Raw genomic sequence first — 10,984 nt, forward strand, 5'->3', positions numbered from 1 at the left:
GTTTTTCAGTCTTATATTATATTTGTGGTTAACCAGCTCAAACTAACACTGAAAATATGATAGAAATTTAAACTTTAATTGATGTAACTTTAGTCTACTGTAAATTTAGTCTTTTGCTGTAAGGTTTCATATGATGCAGAATGAGTCCTCACAGGAATTCTTATAAAGAAAATGTAACTGAAGTTTTTTTTCAATTGTAAGATGTAAAAAAAAAGAAACTTAGATAACTGCACAACACTTTGTGTTTCTGTATATGTCTTTAGATTTAGAATTATATGTAGATAGAAAAAACGATTAATTAAAGTAAATTATTCTAAGAAAAAATAGGAAGTCCACCATTAAGAAATCACCAAAACCCCAAAAGGTTAATGTGGAAATGTGAAAAATGACAAAATTGGATATAAAAGATTTTGTCCTCACAGCAATGCTATATAAACTTTGATTTTTTTTGTCATTGATGCTTATTTTATTGTTTCAACAACAGTTAATTTTACAGATCCCTGCAACAACTACACTGCTCTGGATCAACCCTGGAGAGCCACTAATGCAACTGGACTGTGGATCTGTGACAATTATTTTAACTGGAGTGGCTGGTATCGGCTGCTGTATTATGGGATGAGTGTCCGTATGCCAAACAGCTGTGTTAATCGATCCAGATGTGGTACTTACTACACTCTGTGGCTGAATGAATCTCACCCTCAGATAGAGGATGGAATAGTCACTCGTGGAGTCTGTGGGGGTTCAGGAAGTGACTGCTGTTCCTACAGATCCACCCCAATTCGAGTTAAAGCCTGTCCAGGAAACTATTATGTCTATGAGTTTGTGAAGCCAAATGTTTGTGATGCTGCTTACTGTGCAGGTACTTACTGTATGATTATTTTATTAGCTTTAAATGATCATTTTTCAAGAATTTTGTGAAAGTTTATTTATGTTTGTATCAATGTTCTTTTTATTCAGATATAAACACCGTCACTCCAAACACTGCCCAGATGAATGTGACCAGTGTTGCTGCATCACAGATAAACACTGGTAGGTCTTCCCAAGGTTTTACTGTATTTTGGATTTTGAAGACGTTCTTGTCTAAATAAAGAATGATGGCTTTATGGACATACATTACATATATAGTATGCGTGATGCACTATTAGACTATCTAATATCAGCACCAGGCCAATGGAAAATTCTACTCAGTAGTCACTGGCCAGTCAGCAACTATCAGTCTGAGCACTTTTTCAGCAGGTATAATAGAAATGTGCCACAGATTGTCCCTGCGTCTTTCTCTAGTGACCCTTTTCAGCAAGTAATTTGGTAACACCACAGCAAATTCCTCTTAAACTGGAGACAGTGAAGATGCTTGTGTTCTACTTGTGCTTTACAAGAGCAATTTATGACAGATGGCATGTTTTCTGATTTGTAAATCATCCAACTGTCAGCCATCATGATAGACATGATTAACATAAGTTTTTTTTATTAACTGTACCTTGGGCCACTTAGGGTGGGTTGCACCGACAAGGATTACATAAACAGAGTTAATAGCTAATCAAGGATTTTTAAATCTGAGTATTTTAAATTGAGCTGTTGTTGCACCACTTAATTTCAAATATGGATTAAGAAATCTGCCATTAAAGTCTTGATCTGCCAAAAATTACGAACTGCTATTATTTTGATTGTCCACCCTTTTGGATTTGGCAGTATAAAACAACAACAACAACATTACCTTCTACAACAACAACAACAACCACTTCTTAAATTTCCTTATTATCAGGAGATTGTCAGTTCGAATCCTGGTGATGCTACAGCTGCCCTGAACTGAAAATAATTTGTGTCATTCTGTGATGGAAGGAGTCCCACCTTGAGGAAATTTAAATTGAACTATCATATTATATACAACCCCAATTCCAGATTCTAAGACACTGTGTAACATGTAAATAAATGTAAATAAAAACAGAATGCAAATCTCATAGACCCATATTGTATTCACAATAGAACACAGAACATACATTAGGTGTTGAAAGTGAGACATTTTACAATTTCATAACAAACATTAATTCATTTAGAACTTGATGGCAGCAACGTGTCTCAAAAAAGTTGGTACTAATAAAAAATAACCGGAGGAGCAATTTGCAACTAACCCACATGACTGGGTATAAAAAGAGCATTTTAGAGAGGCAGACTCTCTCAGAAGCAAAGATGGGCAGAGCTTCATCAATCTGTGAAAAACTGCATCTAAAAATTGTGGAACAACTTAAGAAAAATGTTCCTCAATGTAAAACTGCAAAGACTTTGGATATCCCACCATCTACAGTACATAATATCATCAAAAGATTCAGAGAATCTGGAGAAATCCCTGTACACAAGGGATAAGGTTGACAGTCAATTTTGGATGCTTGTGACCTTCCGGGCCTTCAGGTGGCACTGGCATTGAAAACAAGCATGATTCTGTACTGAAAATCACTGCATGGGCTCAAGAACACTTCCAGAAATCACTGTCTTTGAACACAGTTGGCTGTGCAATCCACAAATGCAAGTTAAAGCTGTATCATGCAAAGAAGCCATATGTCAACATGATCCAGAAAAACCGCCATCTTCTCCGGGCCAAAGCTTATTTAAATTTGACGAAACATGAAACGAAAAATCCAGCAAAGAAGACCCAGGGCAGTTGAGTAGCTAAAATCCTACATCAGACAAGAATGGGACAACATTCCTCTCCCAAAATTCCAGCAATTAGTCTCCTCACTTCCCAGAAGTTTACAGACTGTTGATAAAAAAGGAGGGGATGCTACACAATGGTAGACACGGCCCTGTCCCAAATTTTTTGAGATGTATTTCTGCTTTCAAGCTCTGAATGAGTTAATGTTTTTAATGACATGGTAAAATGTCTCACTTTCAACATTTGATATGTGTTCTATGTTCTTTTGTGGATAAAATATGGGTCTATAAGATTTGCAAATCATTGCATTCTGTTTTAATTTAGATTTATTTACATTTTACACCCAACTGTTTGAATTTGGGGTTGTATTAGTACCAAAAGTTTGCTTTGGAAAACCTCTAACTAAACCAATAAGTTTGAGTTGAGTGAACTTTAGTCTATTAAAATAAAGCAACAAATCACATAAGCAAAAACATGGTAAAAGTATTTAAACATCATTATTTCATTATCATCATCACCACTACTACTCATTATATTTAAACATCAAACATATACATGTGTTTTTTGATGTTTGGTTTTTGTGTGTTCTTTTTTTGATTTTTGGTATAAAGCAGTGAGAATTGTACGGAAAATATTTGCTTTTTATGATCCTGTTTCCATGGCAGACACTGCAAACAACATGACTTTTGACCCCTGCAGTCTCCACAGTGTTCTTGATAATGACTGGAGAAGAACAGAAAGTAGATTCTACCCCAACTACAGTGGCTTTGATGACACTCTTGTTGAATGGAATGGCTGGTATCGTCTGAATCTTCAGGGAAAAAGTGCTCAGATTCCTGAATCTGATTGGTGTTGGAGTTTTATGGCCTGTGGTGGTTACACTGCACTTTTACTTGGTGGATCTCATCCTGCACCACGAGACGGCATCGTCACCCGAGACATCTATGGCACTTATGTCTATTCTAATGGTAGTAGACAATGTAATGCCTACAGATCAAACCCAATCCAAGTTAAAGCCTGTCCAGGAAATTACTATGTCTACAGACTCGTCAAGCCAGCTTTATCACTTCCAATGCCCACATACTGTGCAGGTAAAGTCTGCAGTTTCTTATTAATAATAAATGTACAGCTGATATGATCAGTATGTTAAGGTGAATTTTAATTCAAAAAGCAAGTTAAAGGGGTCCTTCATACTCTGTTTAGAATATATGTTCTTAAACTGGTGACAGCAGACTTGACACCCTTTAACACAGAAACTATTCTTTTTCTTCTTCTTTTTCTTCTTCTTATTATTATCATTATTATTTTCATTATTATTACAGTCTTACTTCATTTAGAAAAAAATAATCAAATCCTAGCTAGGAACAAGTAAAGAAGGAGACGAATTCCTAACAGTGATCCAGGAAAACTTGTTGTGGCATGTGATGGAGGAAGGAAGGGAAGGGCACAAGGACACAGTAGTTGCAATTTTAGTCAATGCTTTTTTACTTTTTTTAGCTTCCCACTTGCAAAAAGTGTATGATGCAAGAATAATATTTACAAAGAAAGAGCAAAACCCCTGATGCAATATGAGATTGATCAATTGTTCGAACTTAATAATACACAGGATGAGTATGATGTTAAGAAATAAGATTCGATTAACCACTGGTTAAGTGTGTACATTGACTTGTGTGACCCAACCAACTGCAAAGGTGGACGGAGGACGGTGCCAAAGAAATGAAATCAATAAACCAAAATCTGCCTAGCCAGGTCTAATCCTCACCAAAACACAGCAGGTGGCACTCGTCCCTTACCTGATGTGTCTAAACAATCAAACAACTACTATGTATGTATAAAAACACCCAAACTTGCCTGTCTACACATCATGCTGGGGGAAGAGAAGCAAGAGAGAGTGAGAGAGAACAAGAGAGGTTTAAACTAAATGAGACTGTCTACATTTTCAAGACCATCAAGTAGCACAGCGTAACAGAGCGATAAAAAAAAATATATATTGAAAGAATTGATCCCACTTTATATTGTGTCTCTAATAACTGTGTAGTTACATGTGAACAACACATGCAAGAATGTAACTACTAATAATTTAGTCACCGTTACAGATGGATTAAATCAGTACACGTTATGTAATTATACATGTGTATCAAATTCAGTTTTGCCTCATGTAATTACACAAGAGTATCTTAATAGTTGTAACAGCTTATTGTCTCATGTTATAACACAAATGTAATTACATTTGTATTCAGACTGGAATAGCAGTTGTATTCAGAAGTTCCAGCAGTAAAAGGAAGTATGCAATAACATACAATAAGACATTACTTACACCGTATCTACCAGCTTTCCTAACACTGAGCTGGCATTTATATTGCTAGTTCTGTGACACTATAACCAATGCCATATTTAAGTCCGATCCCTTATTTTCACTTAGAAAATCAGCAAAACATTCATGGGAATTTAATTGTGGGTGTTCAAACTTTTGCATACAGCTGTATATTTTAGAAAATTTATACTCAACATAATGATTTAGCAGAGAAATAACAGTGAATGCGTTAAGGTATATGTGTACACTGTTTACATTCATTGTAGAATCAAAAAACACAAGCAGTGGTTGAGTAGTAGTGATATTTTAGTAGTGAGTAGTTATTTTCATTGTAGGTTTTTAACATTTTAGGTTATGTTCTCTGGCACTAAATCACTTCACCACTGATGCACATTTTATTTACTTCAAAAACAGCGGCGTTCATTGATCCCTGTAATAACTACACTGCGCTGGATCAACCCTGGAGAGCCACTAATGAGACTGGAGGGTCCACCTGCGATAGGAACGTCATCTGGAATGGCTGGTATCGGCTGCTGTATAACGGGATGAACGTCCGTATGGCAGACAGCTGTGTTAATCGATCCAGATGTGGTACTGATATCACTCTGTGGCTGAATGGTTCTCATCCTAAGATAGAGGATGGAATAGTCACTCGTGGAGTCTGTGGGAGGTCAGGAAGTGACTGCTGTTACTACAGTTCCACCCCTATTCGAGTCAAAGCATGTCCAGGAAACTATTACGTCTATGAGTTTGTCAGGCCAACGTTCTGCACTGCAACTTACTGTACAGGTACTCCATTGGTTATTGAACATTTGTCTGTGTTTTGTTAATCATTTTTGGGTTTTCTTATCTGTTGTAACTTGTTCTTTATTCAGATGTGAACACCATCACTCCAAACACCACCCTGACCTCTGCAACCAGTGTTCCACCATCAAATACAAACCCTAGTAGGTGTCCAGTTGCTGTCTCTGTGCTTTAGCTTCTCATAATTGTCTTGTCTAAATAAAGACCATCAGCATTATAATTTTCTAATTGATGATAAACTGCATGCTTTACTCTATGCCTGTTTTTCTTGCTAAAGCCTGGCCCAGCTCTTCCCCTAAATCAGAAATATTTGCCTTGGGCATTCTATGTGCTGTGTTCAACTGTGTTGGTTGTGTATATTTGGTATAAGTAGCTCCTTTTGGGGCAATTACACTGTCATTAGCTGTAGTTTACAATTTAACATGATTTAACCATCATTGTTTTGGCATTTTGTTCAATTACAATTACAATTGCAAAGACTTCATATGAGATTCCATCGCAAGACCCTGGGCTACTCAGATATGTCATGATTGTACATGAAAATGCTAAGAGAATTTTGCTAACTATTAATTAACTTTGTGCCTGCAATTTTTTTTTTTTTAAATTTGTTCAATTAAGTGTCAGGAATTGTTTGTCTGGAGTGTGTGTAAGCCAAAAATGCTAATATTTTGATGTTAGTTCAGTCTACTAGTGTAAAAATAGATCATTAGCATAAAGCGGCCATGTGTTTTGTTCATTTTCTGTCCTCTTGGATTCATGCTGACTGCTAAAACTTTGATACACAGCAAAACAGTTTTATCTAACTTCAATTTGTATGTTTACTATCAAAAGTGTTCTGATATTTGAATCATGACACTCTTTTAACCCTTTGTTATAGTTTGAAGGCTAAAAGCTAATACAGTGGTAGCGAGTGGATTTGGGGTGGTTTGTGGAGTGAGATTACTGGGTGATGTTTGGTCACAGCTAGATGAAATCAGGCTGGTTAGTGAGGGCTGAGTCTGCTGAGTGTTCTGATGTGCAATATGTTGCTGTATTTAACCCTTTGTTATAATATAAAAGCTAAAAGCAGAGAGCTTATATCAGATTTTTGGGTGGGATTTCTAGACAGATTTACATGCACGTAATAATCCAATAACTGCAGAAAATCAGATTTTGTCAGTAATCTGTTTAATTTGTTTATGTGTACTTGAGTGATCAGATAATGTGGAAACTCTGAGTCTTCATTAGTCAGGCAATAATTGGTTTTCTGCTTTGCAACCTGATAATCAACTCATAGGATAAGACATGACGTAAATGTAATGCAAAACTCGAACATCTTGCATCGTCATTTTAGCTAGAAATATGTATATACATCACGTAGAGCACAAATATTTTTAAGATTTTATTGAAATCTTTTATTTCATCAAGTATGTATTTGGTTACAGCATTGCCCCAAAAGTATCTTTTTGCAGTCTCGCAGTTGCTGTGTTAATCGCTGCTTGCTATTTCTGGTGCAGCAGTCTGTGTTTGCCAGCAGACTGAGAAATACGAAAGAAATCAGAGTAAGAGTTTACATGCACTGAGAAATCACTGAGGTTACTGAGCTAAAATCCAGCTGTCTCTATTGGATTTCTAGACCTTAATCCAATCTAAGAAATTGGAGTATGCTTCTGGTCCTAAGCATTTAAAATCACTAGAGTATGCTGTATATCAGGTTCAACTGAAGTTTATATTAAACCTTAACTGAAGTATATCTTAGACCAGCTTAAACCTGGTTAATTTTTTAAGATTTCCTTAAAGTTTAATTTTTAAATTGTGACACTTTTCAAATGTTGACAGATTTCACGAATGTTGCTGTGTGTGTGTGTGTGTGTGTGTGTGTGTGTGTGTGTGTGTGTGTGTGTCTATCCCTCTACAGACTATTTAATAATTTTGTACGTAGCTATTGGAATTGCACTTTGTGGGATTGCAGCTCTTTCTTGCGGTATATTTTTGGAGAAGGTAAGAAAACATTTCAAGATAAAATTAAGGTAAATTCAGTAGTCCACATTATATTATTAATAAAAATATATGATGTACATCACTTAAATAAAAATGCCTCTGTCTATCCTGCATAATAATACTTATTCTTTGAAGACGCAGGAGAAATGAGGTGAATGATGAAAATGTGGATGGAAGAAATCTACAATGATGCAGTCAGTCCTCCAGTGTACGAGACTCTACCAGTGAGTTACCGACATGAAAGTCTTATTACACTCGTCATTATTTTACTGGTCACTGGGAATGCTACAGATCAGTGATGGAAATTAGCTGTTAAGCTAGCTACAATCTACAGTTGATGATGTGTACATTACCTGTGCATAATGGCTACTGCAAGCTATCAGAGAAATTACACTATATTGTGCAGCAGCATTCATCGCAACTACATGTACAGAACATGACAACATTTCAAGTTCAAATCATTACTGAACTCTGTACTCTGGACTCTTCAGATACCCATGTGCAGCCGCTAAAGCACCACTGTTAGCTCTCTAGTAACATAATACTACAAATCCTACATGTGTGCCAATAGAAATTAACATTATTGCTGTGGATAAAAAAATATAGGCTTCTCTTGACGCAAATACAACAGTTTCTGCATTAATTATTGTTAGTTATTAATTATGGTATACAAATAATAACATGCTCAGAATTTGACTATATCTAACTCTCAGTCTAAACCAAAATTTAAAAAATTCATACTAATTAATAAATTCATACTTATACTCAGTGTGTACATGCAATATTTTACAATGTCTCATGTTTAAGGGCTTTATGTCTCAGATTTTAAAACCAGACTTATCTGTCCCAGCTAATACTGAATGCAAACTGTGTGAAGCCAGAGCTGGACATCACAGGCTTTAAAAATGAACCCTAATGGAATATAAATCTAGGCAATCTGTGAATCTACAGCTTGGGCTAGATCAGCCCCATCTTAGCCAATTTGTATGGTGCTATTTTTCTTGGGTCCACAAAAGTTCATAACAATGAGCTTTTTATTTATTTGATAACAGCACATAATAAAGTGGACCTTGAAAATTAAATGTATCAAATGTTTTGTATTAAATGTATTAAATGTTTTACCAGCCAATTATAAAATTAATTTCTTACTGCGCTTCTATTATAGTGTGACTATACAGACTGTACTTGCAGTAATATTTAGTAGTTATGTAATAGTGTAGTGTTGCTAAAACAGCACAATGTGTACTTAATATAAATTAACTGAATAGGCGAGTGTGTATTTGTGTGTGTGTGTGTGTGTGTGTGTGTGTGTGTGTGTGCTCTGCCTTCATTTTGTTTGTCTTCTTCTCTTAGGCTTGAAGAAACAACACCGAACCACTGAAACTGCCCCAACAGAGAGAGACGGAGAGATTTTTTGTTTACTTATATGCTGTATATGTAACATTTTAAGAGTTTTAACTCAGAATATCAAACTGCTATATGTGAGTCTGTAATATTGTGATATGTTAAAGTCTTTGTGAGTATTAAACTCAAATCTCTGATATAAAAACATATATATAAACATATATAATCTGTTGTGGAATGTTCTCTATGAAGTGTACGAAATGCTAAGTGCTGTAATAAATCTTGATGTACACACCGCATTCACAAGCTGGGTGGAGGTGTTTAATGCCAGAATGTAATCTCTACATTTCTATTTGCTTCAATAAAAAATAAGGTTCAAATAATATGCAGGCACTTGTTTCCATGCAGAAAGCTGCATTTTTTTACAGATAAGTTCAAAAGATGGTGGGAATTACCTGACATTGAGAATTCCCAATTGAGTAAAATCTCTTTTACACCATGTAATTAAATAGGTTGTTTTATTAATGTGCCTTACTAATTATCTCTGTTCTGATTGGCCACTCTGTACTGTCTCTCATACAAAAAGCTGTCAGGGCTGAAACACTCTATGTAACTTAAGCATGAATGGGTGGGGCTAAACTGCTGTAGACTAAATAGATGGATACATGTGAATGTATTGGTTTGCATGGAATCACAAAATAATTTTTGCTGCATATTTTGTATGTGAAGACTGTATCGAGTGATATATTTTTGAAACAATAACTCTTGTTGCATACTACCACTTTTTTTTCCAAAAAATATGAAAACGAAGTTTTCCATCTTATGGCCCTATAATGTAAAGCTGCACTAGCAATTTAGTGCTTCTTCCCGAGAACCTTTATGTTATATGGAACTTCAGACTTCAAAAGGGTTCTTCACACTCACACACCCCATTTCTCCAAAGATCCACCCATTGAAATGTTCTTTAGAGAACCAACTGTGGTTATTTTGTATGCCATCATGCAAATAAACATCTTTGCCACCTTTCTTTTTAAGAAAGTGGTAGTATTAAAGACAAATTATGATATGTCTCTCAGCCCATCATAACTGTCTCTAAATGTTACTTCCTTCATCAAATCAAATCAAATCAAATCAAATCAGATTTATTGTCACATCACAAGAGTACAGGGACACAGGTGAGTGAAAAACTTGAGTGCGAGTTCCACAAATTATGCAGAGAACAGTATTTACACATAGATAAACAAAACTATAGATAGGATAGAAGAATAGATAAAACCAATTTAACTAAAATATATACATATAATCTTACACAATAACTTAAAAATAATAATATTGCACCGAGACATATAATATTGCACTGGGAATGTAGGGTGGGTGTAATCAACTATATACTATATATAGTAATGGATATTACAATGCTATGTGGATGTGCAAATAATCACACTAGGTGTGGAGGTAGAAGATGGTACAGTAGGTGGCAGAGTATTTAGTAAAGTGCAAGGTACAGGAAGTTAAGTGGAAGCGCAGGGGGAGAGTATTGTCTTTGGATAGGTATTCAAAGTCCAGCTATGCAAGTAAAGTGCGGGAGTACAGTGGGTGCACGTACGTGTAATGGGAAGGGTTGGGCTGGGCAGAGCAGTGATTACTGGCTGTTCAATAGCCTGGTTGCATGGGGGAAGAAGCTGTCTTTGAGCCGACTGGTTCTGGCTTTTAAGCTTCTGAGCCTCCTACCACTCGGCAGCTGAGAGAACAGACAGTGACTAGGATGGGAGGGGTCCTTCATAATCCTTCTGGATTTCCTCAGGCAACGACTGGTGTATAAATCCAATAGGTTAGGGAGCTGAACCCCGGTGATGGACTGTGCTGTCCGCACCACCCTCTGCAGAGATTTCCTC

The 10,984-nt window shown here is 36.1% G+C and overlaps 1 pseudogene; it reads left to right on the forward strand.

Moving 5' to 3' along the window:
* Window positions 1–9,255, forward strand: part of LOC118801333 — an 11,120-nt pseudogene extending 1,865 nt beyond the window's left edge.
* Window positions 9,256–10,984: the final 1,729 nt, after the last annotated feature.

The sequence above is a fragment of the Colossoma macropomum genome, unplaced genomic scaffold, assembly GCF_904425465.1.
Source record: "Colossoma macropomum unplaced genomic scaffold, Colossoma_macropomum, whole genome shotgun sequence".
NCBI lineage: Eukaryota > Metazoa > Chordata > Actinopteri > Characiformes > Serrasalmidae > Colossoma > Colossoma macropomum.